This window comes from Mus caroli, unplaced genomic scaffold (assembly GCF_978045245.1).
Source record: "Mus caroli unplaced genomic scaffold, Mus_caroli_1 scaffold_8, whole genome shotgun sequence".
In the NCBI taxonomy this organism is placed as follows: Eukaryota; Metazoa; Chordata; class Mammalia; order Rodentia; family Muridae; genus Mus; species Mus caroli.
This window is the reverse complement of record NW_028227263.1, coordinates 85,021,332-85,045,912: the sequence shown is the minus strand read 5'-3', so window position 1 is coordinate 85,045,912 and position 24,581 is coordinate 85,021,332. Positions and strand designations below refer to the sequence as shown.

At 39.6% G+C, this 24,581-nt stretch overlaps 1 long non-coding RNA gene across 41 annotated transcripts in view; it reads right to left on the bottom strand.

Annotated features, from left to right (window-relative positions):
* Positions 1 to 24,581, bottom strand: part of LOC115030329 (uncharacterized) — a 301,725-nt gene that overhangs the window by 80,207 nt on the left and 196,937 nt on the right. For 35 of the 41 annotated variants that reach the window (XR_015047882.1, XR_015047883.1, XR_015047871.1 and 32 more), the window contains 3 exons: positions 17,048 to 17,156; positions 15,800 to 15,885; positions 8,989 to 9,093 (listed from right to left, as the gene is read on the bottom strand). This is a non-coding gene — a long non-coding RNA (uncharacterized LOC115030329). Of the gene's footprint in view, positions 1 to 8,988; positions 9,094 to 9,667; positions 9,749 to 15,799; positions 15,886 to 17,047; positions 17,157 to 22,601; positions 22,827 to 24,581 lie in introns of those variants that run through there. The other 6 variants (XR_015047878.1, XR_015047872.1, XR_015047896.1 and 3 more) reach the window with 6 other exon arrangements.

Here is a 24,581-nt window from a genome sequence, read left to right as displayed (position 1 = left end):
CCTACCAGACCTTGCCTCCAAGATTTCTACAGAAAAAGGGAGTAAGAAGACTGTCAGAGCCAAATGTAGTGAATAACTCCAAAGTAACAGAATCTTCTAGAAAAGTACACCTGGTACATTTGAATCCACAACATTTCTGAGAGCAAATAAGACTTGCATGAGGTAAATTGCATTTCTTAATCCTCAAAGGCAAAGCAACAAACTTCCTCAACAGTAGAACCTTTTCATTCAGTTCTTTTTTTTCCCCTTTCTGCCATGACCTTTTTAAGGCATTTTTATTATATATTTTCTTAATTTACATTTCAAATGCTATCCCCAAAGCCCCCTATGTCCTCCCTCTGCCCTGCTCTCCAACCCATCCATTCCAACTGCCTGGCCCTGGCATTCTCCTATACTGGGGCATATGATCCTCACAATACCAAGGGCCTCATTTAGTTCTGAAATAAAGCCAACACCTGCTGCAAACATCTTTACTCTTTTAGAAACTTCTAGGTTTCCTGTGGCCAATGACTACTAGGGAAGTAACCTATTAATAGCCCTAGAATTTCCAATGCACAATGCTGTGGCTTCAACAAATATCTGCTTGTATTTTTTTCTGTACCTTTTAATAGAATCTCCTCTCCTATGCACCATTTGTAAAATTATCATCAATTCATGATACTTTAGATGCATTCCCATGTTTATTAAATGAGTCTTCAAAGCTGCAAAACACTCAAAGATTACATAATGATAGGTACATTAAAAGGGGGATATACAGTATATGGGCAGAACAATGATCCAAACGTCTGGGCCAATACATTATAAGTAATAATAGGATTCCTGATTTAACATTGGTAAAGCACTTGGAACATACACTGCCATCTCTTCTGTGCAAGTGTCAGCTTATCTCAGGAGTTCAAAGCTAAGGAGACACTGAATCAAATATAATCAATATTTAACACAGCATTTAATCTTAGCATCTATTATTTCTTCCTCACATCATCATTGGAAACACTAGCATGGACAGGAAGAACTAAGTTTTCCACAGAGAACCCCTTCATTTTAACAACAGTTGCTTTAGTATATCTGATTCCTTTTTCTCTGCCCTACACAAGGCAAACCACAAAGGAGATCCTGTTCTCCAATGCTACAGCCACTAGTTAGTTGTATTCCCTGGGGTAGCAGGATGGCTCAGTTTTTATATTGTGATCTTAGTTCCAACTGTAGCCTAAAACTCATAATACCTGAATACTGGTAAAGGTCCCAGTCTTACAAATTATTCCCACCAATAATACTTCTTTTCACAGAAGAGAATGAAACACTGATTAATACAGAGACATCACTATACTGAGCAGAGATAGGCTTATCTTCACCTTCTATTCAATTCAAGGTGAAGGTTTAAAGCCATATAATAGTTCATGAGAAAAGTATTTTGTATCTTCAGTTATTTTTTTCAGGAACTTCCCACATTTGACTTCACATATCATCCATTTCCTGGCTCTTCCCTTTCGCTCCTCCAGGAATCAATCTCACTTTATCTTTGAAGTTTGGTGTAACTACATAAGTCTGCTAAAGCCTTTCCAACGTTATAATAAAAACAAAGAGTTCATAAAAACTATGAAAACACCTTGCCAGCCTCAAGAACCTTGCTTAGTACTTGCTTTCCTTAAGTCAGTGGTGAACATTATTTTATCTGTCAGTCTCAGTCAAGTGGATATCAATTATATCTTTCCTCATACCTAATTCCCTCAGTGGTGTTTTTCCCACTCTACTGTCTTCCAATATTTAAAATCAATGGGGACTTTTTATAGTGTTGGAAGAATGTATTATAGATCATAAGAGATAATTAATCAGAAATTGATTACCATCTATGGTCTCCATGAAGACTATGTCCAAAAGGGGATATAAGTATATATTGCTCAGTTTCCTTGCTTCCACAGCTCACACCCTGATCCAATCTTTCCCCCTATCCAGTGAACACACAGGACAGGCTGTGAGTCTTCTTTGATTACTGAAGCTTTTCTGTAATTCTAGCAGTTTCAGTGTTGAACAGTCTTTGTTAAAATTTACTCAGACACCTGAACATAATGAAGGGTAATGTCTTTATAGTGGCTCAGGGATTTTTCCATTTAACATTAGCAAATGCAAGACTCAAGTTGTATCTTTTACTTTTTCTGTCATTTCAATTCTGTTACTATAAGATTCCAATGGGTTTCAGGTTTTTGTGTGGTAGATGATGGAAGAAAAATTAAATCAATAGAGAAATTTGAACAAGTTTCTCCTTCCTATGAACACATACTCTCAGATGGTTCTATTTTGTTATTGTTAGTGCATGGTCCAACAATCCAAGTTGGAGTGATAAAGTGATCAGAAATGGCAGCACTGTCCACACTGCCCTTTACATTTTTTTTAAGAGTAAAACTGCCTTTTGCTTTCCAACCCAGAAGATATTTTTTTCATTGATCTCCAGTCCCAGATCCAAGTCTCCTCCCTGAATTCAGCATGGGTACTCTTCACTCGGCCATTATCAAGCTCACTACTCTATGGGAACACAATCATCCTGTTTCTTCTTGTTACTGTGGGTTCTGATTCGCTGGAGATTCCACCTGTACTAAGCAATGTGGAAGAGATCTTTTTCTCAGATGAGGGTTGCTGGAGTGATTGCTGGATAGTTAAGGCTACATACAAGTACTTCTGCATGGTTTTCAACTGGGTATATGACCTTAAGCATAGGACTTCTAAAATCCTGGATAAGAGTTGTTGGTATAAACCTCAAAGAAACTCTTTTTTACCCCAACCAAAGCAGCCACGCTTTCCTTGACAGAGACTGTCTGTGCCTTTCTATTTGTAATAGTAGCTTCTGTTTACACTCGTCTCTTTTCTGCCCTATGTTCATCAGAAATCTAAAAGTTGTTGGGAATTGGTCTTTTATACAGCTCTGTGTATCCAGATGCTGACAATATCCAGACATGGACATTGTCATGAACATTGAATAATCCCATATACCAATGTTTTGTATAAAATGCCCCCCCCAATTATGTCTGATTGGTTAATAAAAAGATGAAAAGTCAGTGACTGGAGAATAGAGTTATGAAGGCTGGACTTTCAATTCCAGCCTGGGATCCCAGGGAGGAGAGCCAGGTAGAAGTAGTTCACCATGAGTCATGTTAGGATCCAGAAGGAGAAGGGCCAAGAGGTGGAGGAAGAAGGAAAAGGTCACCATGAGGGCAGGCATGAGGAAAATTCTCCAAGGGAGTTCTCCATTGGGATAGAAAGCTGGAGCTGAGCATGTATCTTAACTCTGGCTATTTAGCAGAAAGCCTAATTTTCTGTGTCCTTTTGATTGTAAGCATGTGCTGCCAAGTACCTGTCAAAGAAGCTATGCATGGTAGCATACTGCTTTTCCAGCTTCAGCAGGAGCTGCTCCGCAGGAGCTGTCCACAGTGGTGACACCTATCCTGCCTTAGCATACTGCCTTCCTGAGGTGTTGTCCATGGTAGTGATACCTTCTTTCCTGACTTTTGTGAAACACCACTGCAGGATCTGCCCCACAAGAGCTATCCACAGTGGCAGCACCTCATCTTTAGCCTCTCTCTCCCAAACTAGAAGCCCCCCCCCCCTGAGATGGTGCTTCAGCAAAAGACAGAGGTGGCCAGGAAGGATTTCTCTTTAGGCCCAGGGCAGGAAAATGTGGGTGAAAAAAATCCATCAATCCCTGATCTCAAAATTTCACCAATCCATGAGTTTCTCAACCCACCCAAAACACACACATGCAAACCTTTGAGTAGGTGAGCAGGAAACTCACCCATCTCTGAACCACCCACCAAGCCCTGAGCTCCCCAGGCTCAAGACTTAAAAGCCCATCAATTCTCAATCTGGATATCTCTTCCCTGAAAAGCTCCACCTTCTAAGGAACCTGATTTAAGCACTGTCCTTTATACAATTCTCTGCTGCCCATACCCAGGAGCAGAGGGCAACCATCCCTGGACTCACCAATAAATCTCTTTCTTCAGATTCCCTGCCTAGTATGATTTTTGTTTGAAGAAGTCAAGAAGAAAAGAACCAATGGGAAAAAAAAAAGGAGTGTATCTGAGGCCCCTGAGCTCCTCATCTCAGCTGGGGATGCCCTACCCTGGGAGCTACAAGGCCTCTTATGAAGAGGATTTCTCTCAATTATGTAGTTCTAGGGATGCTGGCTCTCATAATGTCCTCCCACAGGAACACTGTCCCACCTCAGAGCTCTAAGGTTCTTATCCTCCTATATTTCAAGATTCACTTCTACTGGGACAGTGTCATAACTCAAAGCTTTGTGTTTCCTGGGACCACATATCACAGGATGCCTTTCCATCGGGATACCTTTTCCTTCCATAGTTGCATGGCTTCTGGCTTCCAAGTCCCAGGTTACCATACTGTCCAAAAACTCTTACACATATAAACTCACAAGTTCATAGTAGCATGCACAGGACTGCACTAATCAAACAAATTTCACTGTTTCTCAGAATATTGGGAATAGTTCTATCTCAAAACCTAGTTATTTCACTCCTTGCCATACACCCAGAATATGCTCTGACCATACCAAAAGAACACTTGTTCTATGTTCATTGCAGATTTATTCATACTTTCCAGAAGCTGGAAACAATCCAAATGTCCCTCAACTGAAGAATTAGTAAATAAAATGAGGAGCCAAACATTAGATAGATCTCTGGAAGTCTTGTGGAAGAGTTGTAGGAAGACTGAGGAACCTGGACAGGATAGGAATTCCATAAGACCAACAGGGTAAACTAACCTGGACCGTGGGAGTTTACTTACACATAGATAATAACTTGGACAAAGATTGGGAACATATAAAAGACCCATACTTCTCCATTATCTGCCAAGGAATTGACACTTATACGAAAACCCCAGAGAAAGGGGCTTCATGTGCCAATGTCTTCCGGGGTACAATGGACTGTCAAGTGAAACTGCCACTAATTCCTATTGAGGGACTGCCTACCAACAAGGAGGTACCCCATATGTATGTGCCCTGATGGATATGCAGGAAGGTTCTGCAAGACAAATTACAGTGAGTATACTTGCATTCTTTGCCTAAGCGGGGCTTTGTGTCATGACGAAATCAATGGCGACTCTTGATTTTGTATGCCTGCACACCGAGGCAGGCATTGTCAGTTGGAAGTGGATGAATGTGCTTCTGATTCCAGCATGAATGAGGCTATATGCCTCAATGAAATAAGAAGATACACATGCGTCTTCCTCAAGTGTACTGGGGTGTGAGCTGTGAGTTGGAAACTGATAAATGTGGATCCCAGCCATGTCTACATGGTGCCACATGGGTACCATGTGGCTTATTTCTGTAATGGTACCAGAATGGTGGAGGCCACTGTGAACTCGACTTTAATGAATATGCCAGTCCACCATGTCTTCATGGAGGTCCATGTGGGGATGCAGGAAACAGCAACCTCTATGTCTGAATGGGTAGTATATTCACAGGAAAACACTGTCAGACCTTGATACCTCTTTGTTGGATAAAGTTTTATCACAATGATGCTATATGTGATGGCACTGTTGACAACTCTATTTGTCACTGCAGGCTTAGATACACAGGTGGTCTCTGAGAGACAGACATGAATGAATACAGTATCAATCCTTGCCATTTTGGGTAGTAATATGTCAAGTTGTCCTCAGAAGATCTATATGGACACATTAGTGTCCTGCTTCCTCCTTCAATTACCTTGGTGCCCCAGGGTATGTTTTTACCTATCAGCCTGAATTCACAGACAGAAGCGTAGCATAACTGTTCTCTGAGAGGATTACCCAGCATCTGACATAAACAGGTGCAGGAAAACACACTTCAATATTAGACAGAATTTGGGAGAAGAATTGTGGAACACTTACTTGGGGAAAAATTGAGGAACCTGAAGGGGATATGGGCACCATAAGAAGACCAACAGAGTTAACTAAACTATACCCTTGGGGATGATAAACTGAAACACAAACCAAAGAACACACCAGGTCTGGACATGGGCCTACTTGAACATATATACCAGGTATGCAGCATGGTCATCATGTGGGTTCTCCAAAAATTGGAGCAGAGAATGTCCCTAACTCTGTTGGTCCCTAACTCTGTTTGTCCCTAACTCTCTTGTCTGCCTGTGAATCTTCTTCCTCTGACTGCCTACTCTGGCCTCAGTGGCAGAAGTTGGGCCTAGTCCTACAGTCACTTAATGGACTAGGTTTGGTTGACACCCAGTGCTGTCCTCCCTCGCTGAAAAGAAGGGAAGGGGAGGAGCTTTATTTATTTATTTATTTATCTATCTATCTATTATTTATTTATTTATTTATTTATTTATTTATTTATTTATTTATTTATGGAGGACCAAGAGGACAGGGACTGGGATTGAGAGGTAAATAAATAAATGAATGAATGAATGAATATCAATGTTGATATATATCATGCTTTTAAAATCCACCCCATCCTTAGTGGCACTATTCTATTGTAGTTTCATGCATTCTTTCTTCTTTGCACCAAATGAATAAATTTAGTGCTGCCTATATACACATAAATAACTACTAACATTATACCTAAGAATGTATAACCTCTCAGAGCAAATATTACTAAAGGAACCCCATTCTCTCAAATCAATCAACACATCAATAGCTTAGATAAGAGTCCTACTCCAAGAGGTCCTCCTCCAGCCATGGTGTGATATTGGCTGGCTTAATGTGGTGGAAGTCATATAGATGTAGATGGGAATTCATGTGTTCACAAGTTCTATCATGCTCATGAACTACTCTAAATACTGGCAAAATGGAAATATCTACTATCTCTAGCCAAGTTGATGAAGTGTTCTCAGTGGACTAGAATTTACCAAGATATACAGGACACCTGGCAAAAAAAATCAGAGATCTGTCTGTTAATTCCCCTCAAGTCCTGGCAGTGCTTCCCTGTACTAGTATGCCTTGATTTTTGCATATATTTTATAAATAAATATTGGGTGCTTATATCTGCATGTCAAGATTTTTTTGTGAATTAGCAAACTCCTCAGCCCTGAAAATTTTTATATAAAAAGAAAAGGTAAATTTTATTCAAGAACCACAAGGCTGCTCACTTTATGTAAATTTCCAACCTCCATTCTTATTCAACCATGTCCCTGAAGCATTAATCTGAGCTCCTGCTCAAGTTTCCATTTTAGCTTTCTTAATACTGTCTGAAATATTGAGAAAAATTGTATAACTGTTTGTGATGTTTTCCTGTGAACCTCGGATATGTAGTATAAATAGAGAATCATCGAGAACATTGATGTGAACCCAAGGCACACATGGCACAGGTATCTGCCAAAGGCCTGAAAATCATTCAATCAGTTTTCCTATAATCTGTTGTTTCAAAAATTTCTACATCAAAATGACAGAGAGGCTCTGATGTCATACAGCTTTATACTTCATTTATTTCTTATTTTAACACCACATTGAAATGAAAATTATGGATAACATCTCTTGGTATGCGTATTGGTATCATCTTTCCTTAAATGCCATTATTTTGCAAATATTAGCCCTTACCAGAGCATTAGAAGCTTTGTGGCTCCAAGGCATACCTGAATTGTTTGCATTTCTGGTCAGTAAAATAGATTTATGTGATGGTAAAGGAGAGAATAATGGTTAATATTGTACACATGGCCAACTATCTATAGTGTGTAAGGTTATAAATCTGGCAGAAGTTCTTACCACCATCATTTTTTTGGAAAAAGTATAATTTCTAAATGAATTTAAGGTCTCTATTGTTGTCCCAAGAAATTAATGAAGGCCCCACTTTCAGCAAAATACTTCATTTTATAGCAGTGGAGTTCAGTAAAAAAAAAAAAAAAAAAAAAAAAGAAAAGAAAAGAGAAAAAATTCGACAACTATATAATATGAAAAGAATAAAGAACTGTGTTGTGCCAAGTGATAAAAATTTAAAAATTAAAAGAAAGAAAACACATAGAACACAAAACTCAGAAAAAATGTATATGAGGTGGAAAAATGCTGAATCCAGACTAACAGGATGTCTGCTGTGAAAAAGTTTCTCCTATTTATGATAGGGAAGATTCACAAACTATCAACAATACAGATACCTAAAGTAAATTTAAAAACTGAAACCACAAGTTCTCATGCCAATGTGGATGGCAGAAACCTCACAGGCCACAGTGCTAGTTGAAGAGCTATGGATAATTAATTAGAACAAGAGGGAGAATCAGTGACTGCATGGGATAGAGCCCTTGATAAGTTATTAAATCTGAAGAACTTAGCCCTAAACACAAACATAGGTTTAACACCTAATAGATGCAGATGCAGCAGTTGGTAATTAAGGATACATAATTGTGTGTGTGTATGCATACATATAAACTTGATATAAATTATGTGACACACACACACACACACACATATATATATATATATTATCTCCCTTGAGAATAATGTAAATTATTCAAAGGCTTGAGGCTACTACTTAACAAAAAACTGAGAGATGATTTATAAATGAAATTCTACCTACAAGTGATTCAATGATATTTATTTGATATTAAAAGAATTAAAACTTTTAAAAGGTATTGTAATTATAGATACTCCTGTCTAATGAAAATAAATTGGGAAGAATATAAATTCATAATAAAAATAAACCCCTCCATTATATAGGAAAATATGATAGATTATTTATAGAAGCAACACATAGGCACATCCTTATAGGGTAATACTCAGTGTGTCAATAGTAACTGAGAGTACCCACCCTTGCTTTTCTATTTCACATTGTCCTCAATGTCTTTTTCAAATAAGTGAATGAGTGTTGAGTTTGAACCTATGACAAATGGCTGAGGTGACTGTAGCATCAAAGCATAGCTTGCCTTTTGTAAAATTATGTAATGTTTTGTAATGTTATGCAAGCAAAATGTAAAGTATAGCAAAATATAAAGTTCAATCTATTGTTTTCATGAGCAATCTACAATCAATAAAGAAATCAGAAAGCATGTGTCTTTACAATACCAGAAGTTCATGGTAGTAACCTCCATTGTGAGAATCTCAGGATGCTGAGGGAAAGCACAGCTTTAATGCTTGAGTTTCAACAACATTGAACATCAGAGTCAGACCCTGTATTAGAAATAAATGACACAAATTAAATGAAAACATAGGGATGGCTGAAGGTGAGCATACTAAAATATATAAGCATGTATTTAAGATTATTTTAAAAATCCATATATTTTAAATGTTCCAATTCATTGACTTTAAGAAGGTAACATTTTTCAAATATATTGAGAGAATAAGAATATTAAATCCAGAGCAAAGATATATCATTTTTTATGGTCAACCTCATAAAACTTCATAAGGAACTGCCATAAGACAGTAAAATTTGACACAATATTAACATAGAAAAGTAAAGATGGAGAACTTGAACTCTCAGTCATATTTAAAAACAGGACAAATTAGTTGTAACGATAACATTTATTTGTATGTATGTGTATGTATGTATGTAGAGACAAGATATATAAAATTAGGTGCTTTAAAATGAATTCTTAAATATATTTGTGTATATGATCATGGGTGAGTGAGGTGTCTACCATATGTGAACAAGTATATGATTGGAAGGAGACCACCAGATCTCTAGCACAATTAAATTCTAGCTTTTTAACACTTAGCTTGAGATTTTCATTGATCCTATAGCTTAGCAGTTCATTGGATTTGCAGACCAAATTTGGTATTCTTACTGAAATTGGATGTAGAACCATTCAAGACAGAGATTTCAAACCTAGGGATGGAGATCAAAAACCTACTGTAAATAGAGTGGTTTCCATCAAACCTGCTGTAATTTCTATCTCTTCACAATTCCTATATGTTGCATCAGAAAATGGGAAATTGAAAGGAAAAAGGAATAAAATATAATTTAATATGTGCTCTGGATGCAATAGACAACAGACAAAACAAAAACAAAACAAAACACAACAAAAAAAACCTGCAGTACCTAGAGTCTGAGCATGTATCTGGCTGCTTGGACCTAGAGCCTGGCTATTAACCAGAAAGTTTACATTTTGCTGTGTATAACTCTAGTTCTAACTCTGAGCGGCACTTGCAACTTGCTGATGCCTCTTTGTACCTGTCTGTGCCAGTTTTCCCAAGTCCTATGATTATATGCACAAGGGTACACCTTGGATTAAAACGTTACATCTATTAGATGCTCTATCAATGGCTATTTGCACTAAAGAAAGAGATGTTGATTTTAAGCCTTGGGCAAAAAATATACCCAGTGAGCAGTTTAGTGCCCTAAGGTGGCATGATTGTCAATAAATAATTTAAGAGGTATTTTAGAAAAGTAAACATATGTATATTTTAAATATTGCATTTGCTGCTGCTGCAGCTGCTGCTACTGCTGCTGCTGCTGCTGCTGCTGCTGGTGTGTATGTGTGTGTGTGTGAGAGAGAGAGAGTGTGTGTGTGTATGTGTTCATGTATAAATGCAGCAAATGTAGTTTTGAATGTGAAGAAGGTACATATTTGTCCATGGTCATATCACAGCCAGAGGTTAAATTCTACAACTGATTCTCTGGTACATTCGTTTTTTTTTTTTTTTTTCTAAATTATTGAATGTATAGATGTGTGTGTGTGTGTGTGTGTGTGTATGTATGATCATGTGCATGGGGACATGCAGTTTTGCTATGAACAGTGAACACATGTGTGCATGCAGGTAAACTACAAAGAACAAACTCTATCATTCTTTCTCTGGTGTTGGGCTGAGGGGTGTAGGGGAAGAGGGAAGGGAGAGACCCCGAGTCCAGCCAGAGTTCCTCTGCTCTAGGCAGGCAGATGCAGGAGGACTGCCATACATTTTCCACTCGGCCTGGATGGACAAATGGCTGTGTGAAGGAAGCTACTGCCCTTGCTCAGAGGGGAGTGGACAAGGGTCAGCCCCTGATACCAGGAACCCCGGGGTGACACCCTGAGCACCCAGGGATAGGGGAGAGAGGGCAGAGGGAGAGAGGTTCCCACACAGCGAGAGTCCTTAATCTTGTCCATGGTTGGAGCACAGGAAGGCCTCCTGACAGTAGATTAGTCACAGCTTGTTAGGAGGAAGCCTATCCCATCATCCAAGCACAGCAAGCCTTGATGAACAGAGACAGTCTATAGTTTTAGACCTTTTTTGTAGAAAGGCAGGGGGGAAGAGAAGAGGTAAAATGAGAGAGATAGGCCATGGCCAAGAAGAGAGAAGATATAAAAGGAGAGAGAGAGAGAGAAGAAAGGCTAGAGTAAGAGGGAGAGAGTAAGGAAAGTAACAGCTTAAGAGAGCAAAGAGAGAGAGTAAAAGTTGTGCCAGCACCATTTGTTGAAAATGCTGTCTTTTTTCCACTGGATGGTTTTTGCTCCCTTGTCAAAGATCAAGTGACCATAAGTGTGTGGGTTCATTTCTGGGTCTTCAATTCTATTCCATTTGTCTACTTGTCTGTCACTATACCAGTACCATGCAGTTTTTAATCACAATCGCTCTGTAGTACAGCTTTAGGTCTGGCGTGGTGATTTCACCAGAGGTTCTTTTATCCTTGAGAAGATTTTTTACTATCCTAGGTTTTTTGTTACTCCAGATGAATTAGCAGATTGCTCTTTCTAATTCTTTGAAGAATTGAATTGGAATTTTGATGTTGATTGCATTGAATCTGTAGATTGCTTTTGGCAAGATAGCCATTTTTACTATATTGATCCTGCCTATCCATGAGCATGGGAGATCTTTCCATCTCCTGAGATCTTCTTTAATTTCTTTCTTCAGAGACTTGAAGTTCTTATCATACAGATCTTTCACTTCCTTAGTTAGAGTCATGCCAATTTGTGACTATTGAGAAGGGTGTTGTTTCCCTAAATTTTTCTCAGCCTGTTTATCCTTTGTGTAAAGAAAGGCCATTGACTTGTTTGAGTTAATTTTATATCCAGCTACTTCATTGAAGCAGTTTATCAGGATTAGGAGTTCTCAGGTGGAATTTTTAGGATCACTTATATATACTATCATATCATCTGCAAAAAGTGATATTTTGACTTCTTCCTTTCCAATTTTTATCCCCTTGATCTCCTTTTGTTGTGAATTGCTCTGGCTAGGACTTCAAGTACAATGTTGAATAGGTAGGGAGAAAGTAGGCAGCCTTGTCTAGTCCCTGATTTTAGTGGGATTGCTTCCAGCTTCTCACCCTTTACTTTGATGTTGGCTACTGGTTTGCTGTAGATTGCTTTTATCATGTTAAGGTATGGGCCTTGAATTCCTGATCTTTCCAAGACTTTTATCATGAATGGGTGTTGGATTTTGTCAAATGCTTTCAAAGTGAGGAGGGGGTAAGCAGTCACTCTTATAGTGGGATTGTTTTATCTTACTGTTGCTAGTTAACTGGAAGGAGTCTAGCCTGAAGGTCAGAAACTTGGGACATTGTCTACATGACTACTATCCACATGCTTCTCTTGTAGGGGCTGTGGGGGTAGTGAGTTTGACAGGAGCCAGGGATTCAGGAGACATGAGGGAATGCCTACCATCAGATGTAGGTGGCAGTTATCACCACTGGGTTTCACCCGGGTTCACGACCTCAGCTTGAAAGGAAACAAAGTGGCCTGTGTATAGCCCTTTGCCCCAAACTATGGTGCCTTAATTTCTTAAATATTTCATTCAAACACACACATAAATATTATATGTTTGTTAAAAAATCCATGGCTTAAACTAAAATCCATAATTATCCTTACTTATAATATCTATGCTGGTATCTACAAATCCATCTTCTCTTTATGAATGCAGGAAGACATACATGCACATGTTCATGTAAACATGTATATGTGCATTGATGTGTATGAATGTCTGAATTTGAGTATGTTTTTTCTTTTTATTGTTAACAGTACAATTTAATTACACTTCTGCCTTCCTTGTCCTCCTGCAAACATTTTTGTATAACAGTATTCTCCTTGAATTTTATGGCTTAATTTTTTAAAAATATTTTTGAATACATATATTTATACATTTATACATATGTATTCTTAAATATATAACCGTTTTGTTCTCCGATTGTTACCTGAATGTGTTTTCAAAGCAGTATTTTTGGTACTAAACAACCAATTGGTATTCTCTTCCCTGAAAAAGCCAACATCTCCCTTTTTCCGATTTACTCAGTTGCCTATCATAGTTTGTGTAGTGCTGAATCCATATGGTCTTTCTTTGTCTTCTTTGTCAAGTTCATTTCCATCACCTTATTTAGCTGATTTTTGGTCATCCATGTTGCTCACTCTCAATCTGATATTATCAACAAGACATACTATCATAGCAAACTTTCTGAACATCAGGCCTAACAATTTTTCTGACAAATGTGATGCAAGATTGCCTAGGAATTCTATGTGGGAGTGTTCTGTATATGTATTTACCATGTCTGTGTAAGCTTCCAAAAGAGGAGGCATATTTGACATTAAAAGAATAATAAACCTATGTAACCCACTCTATGTAAACCTCCAGTACTCTCTACAACACCTCTGAAGCCTCCTCTAAGATCCAACTTTATTTTCAATTATAGTTTTCTTTTTATTTATTTATTTATTTATTTATTTATTTATTTATTTATTTATTTATTTTATTTTTAGAATATATTTTTATTAGGTATTTTCCTTGTTTACATTTTCAATGCTATCCCAAAAGTCCCCCATAACCACCCTCCTAATCCCCTACCCACCTACTCCCCCTTTTTAGCACAGGGGTTCCCCTGTACTGGGGCATATAAAGTTTGCAAGTCCAATGGGCCTCTCTTTGCAGTGATAGCCGACTAGGCCATCTTTTGATACATATGCAGGTAGAGACAAGAGTTCTGGGGTACTGGTTAGTTCATATTGTTGTTCCACCTATAGGGTTGCAGTTCCCTTTATCTCCTTGGGTAATTTCTCTAGCTCCTCCATTGGGGGGCGTGTGATCCATCCAATAGCTGACTGTGATCATCCACTTCTGTGCTTGCTAGGCCCCGGTATAATCTCACAAGAGACAGCTATATCTGGGTCCTTTCAGCAAAATCTTGCTAGTGTATGCAATGGTGTCAGCGTTTGGAAGCTGATTATGGGATGGATCCCTGCATATGGCAATCACTAGATGGTCCATCCTTTCATCACAGTTCCAAATTTTGTCTCTGTAACTCCTTTCATGGGTGTTTTGTTCCCATTTCTAAGAAGGGGCAAAGTGTCCACACTTTGGTCTTCGTTCTTCTTGAATTTCATGTGTTTAGCAAATTGTATCTTATATGTTGGGTATCCTAAGTTTCTGGGCTAATATCCACTTATCAGTGAGTACATATTGTGTGAGTTCCTTTGTGATTGGGTTACCTCACTCAGGATGATGCCCTCCAGGTCCATCCATTTGCCTAGGAATTTCATAAATTCATTTTTTAATAGCTGAGTAGTACTCCATTGTGTAAATGTACCACATTTTCTGTATCCATTCCTCTGTTGAGGGGCATCTGGGTTCTTTCCAGCTTCTGGCTATTATAAATAAGGCTGCTATAAACATAGTGGAGCATGTGTCCTTCTTACCTGTTGGGACATCTTCTGGATAGTTTTCTTTAATATTAGAAAATGGCAAATTGTCTGAGCTATTCCATCTGTGTGAACCACAACGATGTAGCGAGACAAGTAAAACACAGAATACTCTACCTTACATTTCACATAACATATAAGCCAAATTTCTGTGAAAATATTCACATGTAATAGATTTTCCCATATATAGATTTTAGAATTCTTTACAATATTAAAGTGGTAAAAAGTCTCCTATGCAATTCAGCATTATACTTGATATTCTTTTTACCACCATGCTAGCTTAAGGTGAATGCACTGCAGGTAAGCATGCAGCAAAACTCTTAGGTAAATTCACAGTTTTACCAACTTTCTTCAATTAACTTCATTACCTAAATATTAGGCCTTATTATAGCATTAGAGACTTTTCAGCTCAACTTCACATGTAAATTGTTGTTGATATTTCTATTCAGTAAATTAGCATTCTACCAGGTAAAGGAAAGAAGTTATACCAAACAGTGCAGTCTATAGCTATAGGATGTCTGCTGTAAAAACGTTTGATTGATATATGACAGAGCTGCATCCATAAACTCCCAAAATAAGGATACATAGGTATTAAATATACATGACACTATGTTGAAATGCCAGAGTAAAGAGTGGAAATTCAAAAGGTCCTGCTGCTAGCGTAAGAACTACTGGAAGAATGGGATGAAGAGGGCAGACCAGGAGGGGAAATAATGACTGGACTGTAAAAAAAAAATTAAAGAATTAAAAAAAATAACTATTGGCAATAAATATTATTATCCATGGTTGATCCTTAAATGGGACAGGTTATACAGAGAGTTCAGTCCTAAATGCATGCACACAGACTATATTTGAGAAATATTAAACTACCAAAGGTTTTAGCAGTTGTTCATTAGTTATATACATTTGTATGCATAAAACTAAAAAATAAAAAATAAAGCTATGCCATGATGAAGATTTCTGAAACCCTGGGAATTTCAGCATTGAATTGTGTTTAAAGATAATTGCCTCAAACACCTAAACTAATTGTACAGGACTTCAGTGAGATCCTATTTGGGGGTAGTGGACATTGTTCTATATAGCTGGTCTAATCCAGGACCTCTTACATTTTTAATCTTCATAGCTATAAAGAATACTAATATCTCAATTATACATTGTATATAATATAGCTTCTATATTGGAGCTCAATATCAAATTCCCATCACCACATGCTTTTTGTATGCTTATTTATCACCTTACACAATACATATCTTTCAGGGCTGGCTGAAACTCACCATTAGACATATTATTCAGTATCTGCAGTAGTAGCCATATTGCTCCTGCAGCTTTTTACTGATACTTCTGTTATTGATGTAGCATTCTGAGGGAGAAACCAGTTATATATTAATTAAGTATATATTCCAATGAACAACACATAGAACACTGTTATCCTATGATTTCCCTAACTCTCAGCTACTGTCCAGGCATCCTCATCTTAGTGTTTTAACTTATCACTACATTCCCTAATCCCCTTCCAGCTCTCTTACAACGAAAAACCACCAGGTAGGTGTCCCCTCTCTAATCTGCACTAATCTATACACATTATCTTCAGTTACATGTCTCTTTTCCGGTATCAAGTATAAAATCATTACTATTTCCAAACTCAACATTCATATCTTCATCTACATCTTTCTTTAAATCAGACAGTCTTTTCACAGCAAGGATGATAGCTTTCATATAGCTACATAGTTAGTGTCATCCTACCTTTGGAAGCTCTGGCCTATCTCTTAGCCTATCTACAAAGCCACTTTTACTATTGTCAGAGTTGAATAAAACAAGTCCTGGTAAATTATCTGTATGCTCTAGGAAAAAAAAAAAAAACAATCCAAAGCAACTAAGTAACAAAGAGAGCAGAAAGGGAAATAAAACAGACATTGTAGGATGACAGAGAGAGAAATCTTGATGGGAGAATGAGTGAGGAAAGGAATGTCGATAGGTAGGGAGAGGGTGGTAGAAGATTGGGAGAGAGAACAGAAATCGATGGGGGTCATCGCTGGTACCAACCAGAGACCTGAGACAGTGGAGGCTCCCAGAAATCAGTACTGTAATTTAATATATTTGAATTTTTAAAAAATTAGAGTACTGAAATTTAATAAATATAAATGGATGAAAATACCTAGCACCCTAAAAGATTTAGTAATTTTTCAAAAATTAGAAAGAAAAGGATAGAAATAGTTGCCAAGCCACACAATTACTGAGCAATGTCCTCTAGGAATTCTGTTTGGAAAATGTACACTGGGTGTTTCTAAGGACAAAAATCATAATCTATATCTAATTGGAAAGAACATGATTCAAGAGAAATAGTAAGACATGTACAAAATTACAGATTTAAACATATGACTTGGAAATATGCAAATACATAAAAACACTAAAGTTTTAATTTTATTTTACATGTAAGAAATAATAATTAAAAACAAAAGAGAAAATTGTTCAGAAAATTAATAATTAAAAAGGAAACAAAAAATAACCAGGGTTTACAATACCACCAGCTAGATATGGTAACTGTATTCAGGAAAAGCTTCTTGGAACTTGGAAGAGCAGAATGTCCTCATTGCTTGAACTTGAGATCATTATAAACTGCATGTAGAGACCCTGAAAAAGTATCATAACATGGAAAGGAAAATGTTTAAGAATAAATAGTGAATAACTGTTTAAATATGTATGACTAAACAGTGAATAATTTTCAGATGACTAGTAAGATCTATCTTAGATTTAGAATGTCCTAAATTTTAAGACAAATATTTTTAATATTATTATGAATTCAATATTTTAAAGCAATTTAGAAATTTTGTACTATGAGCTTCAAGGTCCCATATATATTATTCATTAGTTGTTGTGTTTAAAATTATTCTAAAATTTGCACAGAAACACAAGAAATCATGTATCAATAAAATTGTCCTGAAAATAATAAAAAGAATTTATTTCAATCATATTGTATGTTTTCAAAAATTATAAAAATGTGACACTACACACATAAATTGAAAATTCTTTGATGTATACTGAGGGCTTAAAAATACCATTTAATATTTTTAATTTAACACATCTTACAAATTGATAAAAAAATATGAGATGAAAAGTTTCTCAAAACTCAGGGTGTTCTCACTCATAATAGCTGAATAGTATTCTGTTGTGTAAATGAACCACAGTTTCTGTACCCCTTCTTTTGGATGGAACTAGAAATATCATCCTGGATAAGGTAATTCAAACCCAAAAGGACATGCATGATATGTGCTCACTAATAAGTGTATATTAGACCAAAAAGTACAGAATACCTAGAATACAATCCACAGAACTCAAGAAAGTTAACAAGTTGAAGGGATCAGGTGAGAAAAGTTTAGTCTCACTTGGGAGGGAGAAGAAATCAATCCTAGGAGGCAGTGGGGGGCAAGGGACTTGGGTGGGATAAGGGAGAGGGAGGAGGAAAGGAGAACAAGGTCAGGTATTGGGGTAAGGGACACAGGAGAGAAACTGTAAGGGCCAGCAGAATGAATGGAAATATATAACCCAGCAGGGGTGGGGGGTTATGGGGACTCTTCAGATATACGAGAGACCTGGAATGTAAGAGACTCCCAGGACTCAAAGAGAGCAACCTTAGATGAAATGCCCTACATAGAGGAGAGAGAACTTGTAGGGTCCACATCTAGTAAAAAGACAAGGAATCAAGAACGTGGATGGGGTTGCCATTCCACAGTTAAAAATTCTGGCCCAGAATTGTTCCTTTCTAAAAGAATGACAGGTACAAATATGGAGAAGAGTCCGATGAAAGGAGGCCCAATGACTGCCCAACTGTCAATCCATCTTAAGTGGAGGCTCCAAGGACTGACACCTTTACTGATGCTATGGTGTGCTTAAGGACAGGATTCTGGTATGACTTTCCTCTTAGGGGCCCAAGAAGAAGCTGACTGAGAGACATGCAGATACTTACACCAAAGCAATGGACTGAAGACAGAGACCCATGTGATTGAATTGGGAAAGGCTAGATGAAACTGAGGACAAGGGAGACCCCATAGGAAGACCAGAAATCTCAACTAACCTGGAACCCTGAGATCTATCAGACACCAAGCCACCAACAAGGCAGCATACACTACCTGGTATGAGTCCCCTGACACATATACAGCAGAGGACTGCCTGGTATGGCCTCAGTGAGAGAAGATGTACCAAATTCTTAAAAAAATACTTAAAAAAAAGATTCTCAAATCAAGATAACACGGCAAAATATATTTAACTTGCATAAGACATATTGTTGATAGTTGTATTAATATGTGTGTGTGTGTGTGTGTGTGTGTGTGTGTGTGTGTGTGCAAGCATGCAAGTGTGCCTAATGAGTGCTTGTAATTGTGCTTATATGTGTGCTCATACACAATAACAGAATCAGAAGAGGCCATATATTTAAAAGTGAACAAGGAGGATGATATGGGGATGATTTGAAAAGAAGAAAGGTAAGGGAGACATGATGTATCAAAAATTAATATGGAGAGCAGTCCAGAAAGACAATAATACTGAGTTGTAGCGTCCATATCCTTATATTATCATCTGTTCAAAAATTGGGATAGCTTACACCCTGCAAATACACAGGAACAGTTTGACAAATATCAAAGGCATGGAAAATAAAATGTTAATAATTAGTAGAGATCTGATGACATTCTAAAAGAATGTTTGTAGGAGGAGGTGTTAATATTAAAGTCTGGTTCCCTAATTGGTTTTGATTTGGTCAATAAAGGAGGCTGGGAGTCAATTGCTGGTCAGAAGGGACAGGAGGGACTTCTAGGTCCCAGCAGGAAAAAGGAGATGCAGGGAAAGAGAACAGGCTTTTGCTTCCATACATTGGGACAAAAAGAAAGCAAAAGCATGTAAGACATTGGGGGTAGCTAAAGGGTGAGTTTTTAACTGTGAGATATCAACCCCTTCCCTTCCTGAGGGTGAGGGACTGCAGCCTCCAACTCAGGTAGGGGCAAAGTATGTTGGCAGAAGCTAACCTCTATAGGGCTAGCTGGTAAGTTTTCAGGAGCTTCTGTGCCCAGCAAATGTGCTAGTAGGCAAACTCTAACATAACAAAGTTGTCTGAGTGTTTTTCATCCATGGAGCAAAGGCTTGTAGAGTGGGAAGCCTGGTCAATAATGCTGGCTTGGTGAAACTAAGCAAGGAAGAACAAGAAGTAGAGAGCAGACAGTGTGAGGGTAGCAGCTCATTGCAAGTCGGGAGTCAGTCTGGTGGCAGCCAATCTCAGAGCAAAGCCAGGAGAGGTCATAGCCCAGGATATGCTTCCTGAAAAGCAGGTAATATGCTCATTAAAATTACACACAACAAATGTGTTTACTTATAATTAGACATGGGGGACAGCAGTCATATCTAGGAACTCACTGTCTCAGAACTGTGGAATTTTCAAATCTTAGCCTATGTGAGGCTGAGTGTGATGGCAAAGATTTCTACTTCATGAAATACCAACCATGCACAGATTCCTCCCTAATGATTAATGTACAAAATGTGATGGGTCCCTATAGTGATCTCTTATCAAGATTACTTGCACACATAGAATAGCAAGGTATTTGGCACAAGTATACTAGTGCATTCACAAAGTTGTGACTTCTGGCTTACCAGATAGTTCACTGGGAATATGCAATGTCTTCATTATGTCTATTACCAAGGACAGACAGAATCAGAATTAATCAGCAAAGGCAAGAAATAATTAAGGAGACACATAAAACTTGCCCACAGACCAACCTGAAATGCATAATTAATAAATTGACAGTCACTTTCAAAAATATATCCAGGTTGTATCAAAAAATTAAAAAAAAATTGAGTACAGTTTCCTAGTATGAGAAAAAAAACTGCTTCAAGAATAAAAACATCTTACTTGTTTTTAATTAGGTATTTATTTCATTTACATTTCCAATGCTATCCCAAAAGTCCCCCACACCCTCCCACACTCACTCCCCCACCCACCCACTAACACTTCTTGGCCCTGGCATTCCCCTGTACTGAGGCATAAAGTTTGCAAGACCAATGGGTCTCTTTTTCCACTGATGGCAGACTAGGCCATTTTCTGATACATATGCAGCTAGAGACAGGAGCTCTGAGGGATACTGGTTAGTTCATATTGCTGTTCCACCTATAAGGTTGAAGATCCCTTTAGCTCCTTGGTTATTTTCTCTAGCTCCTCCATTGGGGGTCCTGTGATCCATCCAATAGCTGACTGTGAGCACCCACTTCTGTGTTTGTTAGGCCCCAGCATAGTTGCACAAGAGACAGCTATATATGGGTCCTTTCAGCAAAATCTTGCTAGTGTATGCAATGTCAGCGTTTGGAAGCTGATTATGGGATGCATCCCCGGATATGGCAGTTTCTAGATGGTCCATCCTTTCGTCTCATATTTCTTATGATGCTGGGTTGTAATGTAACAATTGTAATCAAGTAGATATTTACTTTGACTGCTGATAATAAAAATCTTATGGACAGGCTAAACCTCCATAACTCAAGAGGGTATTGTTAATTTGAGTCTTCAGTTTCAGAGTCATTTATGAGAAGAAAATAGGGGAAAATCCTCCTTAAGCCCTCTATATAAAACTGAAGTTTCCTAGATACATAAAAGACAGGGATGTGGACCAGGCTGGCTGTCATTCTTTTTCAAAGCTTTATAAGATAGGAGATAATTTTGTAACTGACTATAAATATGATGGAGATGCACCACAAATATCAGTATTAAAGAAGTAGCCTTGACTTTTGGGGGGCATATCGGCTTCAATGTGTACTCACAATGTAATAGGTGTTCTTGATTGATGACTAACATTTCTCTAGATAAGAAGTTGTCTGGTGTTTTTCCCTGTATTTACACTATGATTTCCCTAAACCTAGAATATAATTTGTAATAATTCCTGTTACAAGCCTTAGTATGTCTGAGACACATAATTGAAAATTCAAATCCATAACTCTTGTATTGGCAGTGCCTGGTATGATGCAATTCTGATACATGGTATATATTCTGGTATTTATAGGAGTAAGAGACCAGAAACAATACTTAGTATATTATGATATATGAGACTATATTATATGATATAAAATATGATATGAGAAAATAATCTATTTTATTTATTTATTTACATTCCAAATGTTGCCCCCTTTCCTGGTCCCTGCCTCACGTGTCCTTTACCCCATACGCCATCCAAATTGCTCCTGAGATGTTGTTCACCCATCCACACACCTACTTCCACCTGACTCTGACTGTGCTAGCATCCCCTTTCCCTAGGGTACTAAGTTTCTATAGGATTAAGGACATCTTCTCCCACTGAGGCCAAACAATGCATATATCCCTGCTACATATATAACAGGGGCCATGTGCCAGTCTCTGTATGTTCATTAGTTGGTGGCTTAGTCTCTGGTAGCTGAGGGGCTCATTGCTAGTGAATACTGTTATTCTTCCTATGGGGTTGCAATTCCTTTCAGCTTCTTCTGCCCTTCCCCTATCTGTTTCATAGGGGTCCCTGACCTCAGTCCAATGGATGGCTGTAAGGATCTTCATCTGTCTCAATCAGCTTCTGGTAGTGCCTCCAAGGGGACAGCCATGCTAGGCTTCTGTCTCCAAGCATAGAATGCCATCAGTAATAGTGTCAGAGTTTTGGGCCTGAGCATGGGATGGGTCCCAAATTGGGCCTTTTCTTCAGTCTCTTATCTATTTTATTACCTCCATTTCCTTAAGATAGGAACAATTCTGGTTCAAAAATTTTAAAATGGGTGTGTGGTGCCATGCCTCAAATGTGGGCTATGTCTTTCTACTGGAGCTAGTCAATTTAGGTTCCCACTGTTGGAAATTTCAGCTATGGTCATCCCCACTGAGTCCTGGAGGCCACTCACATCCTTAGTCTCTGGGAATTTCTAGATGCCCTCCCCCCCGACTGGAAACATATAAACAGAGAAAGGGGGCAGGCAGGGAGGGAGATACACTATATGAAAATTTTTTTCTGGGACAATGATTGCTGGAACTTTGGAGCTGAGGAATAGGTTGTGATTAAGAAAAGATCAGCATCATTAGGATAACTATACCCTGAGATTACCACACAGAAGCTGTTTTCCTGGGGTGATCAAGAATATACTTCATGCTGGCAGCCAAAGTTGGTGTATAAATGGGAATCAGGTAGTGAGGTGAAGACTAGAAGAGGTCATGTAAAGCAGTAGATGCTTGGCACACTGTGATAGAGTTGGTGATCCTGTCACTGGCACAAGAGTTCCATGTATGTGCTGGCTAGTTTCTTGTAATCATGATACAGGCTAGAGAAATTAGAGAGAAGGAAACATTAATTGAAAACTGCTGAGGGCCACAGGCCTCATCCGGCCGGATCAGCACCGGGGTAGCTAGAGCCCAGGGTCGGCTGACACCCCCCAGCTACCCACGACCCCCGCCACAGGATTTTGAGACTGCTGGTGAGTGGAACACAGCTTCTGCTCCAGTCCAATCACGCGGGACCTGGGACTGCTCAGGTTGGGGAGAGAGAAATCCGGCCTACATAGGGCCACAAGCCTCTTCCGGTCAGAAAAGCACCGGGGTAGCGAGGGCGCAGGGTCGGCTGACACTCGCCAGCTACCCACAACACCCGCAACAGGATCTTAAGACTTCTGGTGAGTGGAACACAGCTTCTGCTCCAATCCAATTGCGCGCGGGGCCTGAGACTGCATTAGTTAGGGAAGCAGAAACCGGCCAGAGTAGGGCCACAGGCCTCATCCGGCCGGATAGCTAGAGCGCAGGGTCGGCTGACACCCGCCAGCTACCCACGACCCCTGCCACAGGATTTTGAGACTGCTGGTGAGTGGAACACAGCTTCTGCTCCAGTCCAATCACGCGGGACCTGAGACTGCTCAGGTTGGGGAGAGAGAAATCTGGCCTACATAGGGCCACAAGCCTCTTCTGGTCAGAAAAGCACCAGGGAAGCGAGGGCGCAGGGTCAGCTGACACTCGCCAGCTACCCCCAACACCAGCTACAGGATCGTAAGACTTCTGGTGAGTGGAACACAGCTTCTGCTCCAATCCAATTGGGCGCGGGACCTGAGACTGCATTAGTTAGGGAAGCAGAAACCGGCCTGAGTAGGGCCACAGGCCTCATCCGGCCGGATCAGCGCCGGGGTAGCTAGAGCGCAGGGTTGCCTGACACCCGCCAGCTACCCACGACCCCTGCCACAGGATTTTGAGACTGCTGGTGAGTGGAACACAGCTTCTGCTCCAGTCCAATCACGCGGGACCTGAGACTGCTCAGGTTGGGGAGAGAGAAATCCGGCCTACATAGGGCCACAAGCCTCTTCCGGTCAGAAAAGCACCGGGGTAGCGAGGGCGCAGGGTCGGCTGACACTCGCCAGCTACCCACAACACCCGCAACAGGATCTTAAGACTTCTGGTGAGTGGAACACAGCTTCTGCTCCAATCCAATTGCGCGCGGGGCCTGAGACTGCATTAGTTAGGGAAGCAGAAACCGGCCAGAGTAGGGCCACAGGCCTCATCCGGCCGGATAGCTAGAGCGCAGGGTCGGCTGACACCCGCCAGCTACCCACGACCCCTGCCACAGGATTTTGAGACTGCTGGTGAGTGGAACACAGCTTCTGCTCCAGTCCAATCATGCGGGACCTGAGACTGCTCAGGTTGGGGAGAGAGAAATCTGGCCTACATAGGGCCACAAGCCTCTTCTGGTCAGAAAAGCACCAGGGTAGCGAGGGTGCAGGGTCGGCTGACACTCGCCAGCTACCCCCAACACCAGCCACAGGATCTTAAGACTTCTGGTGAGTGGAACACAGCTTCTGCTCCAATCCAATTGGGCGCGGGACCTGAGACTGCATTAGTTAGGGAAGCAGAAACCGGCCTGAGTAGGGCCACAGGCCTCATCCGGCCGGATCAGCGCCGGGGTAGCTAGAGCGCAGGGTTGCCTGACACCCGCCAGCTACCCACGACCCCCGCCACAGGATTTAGAGACTGCTGGTGAGTGGAACACAGCTTCTGCTCCAGTCCAATCACGCGGGACCTGAGACTGCTCTGGTTGG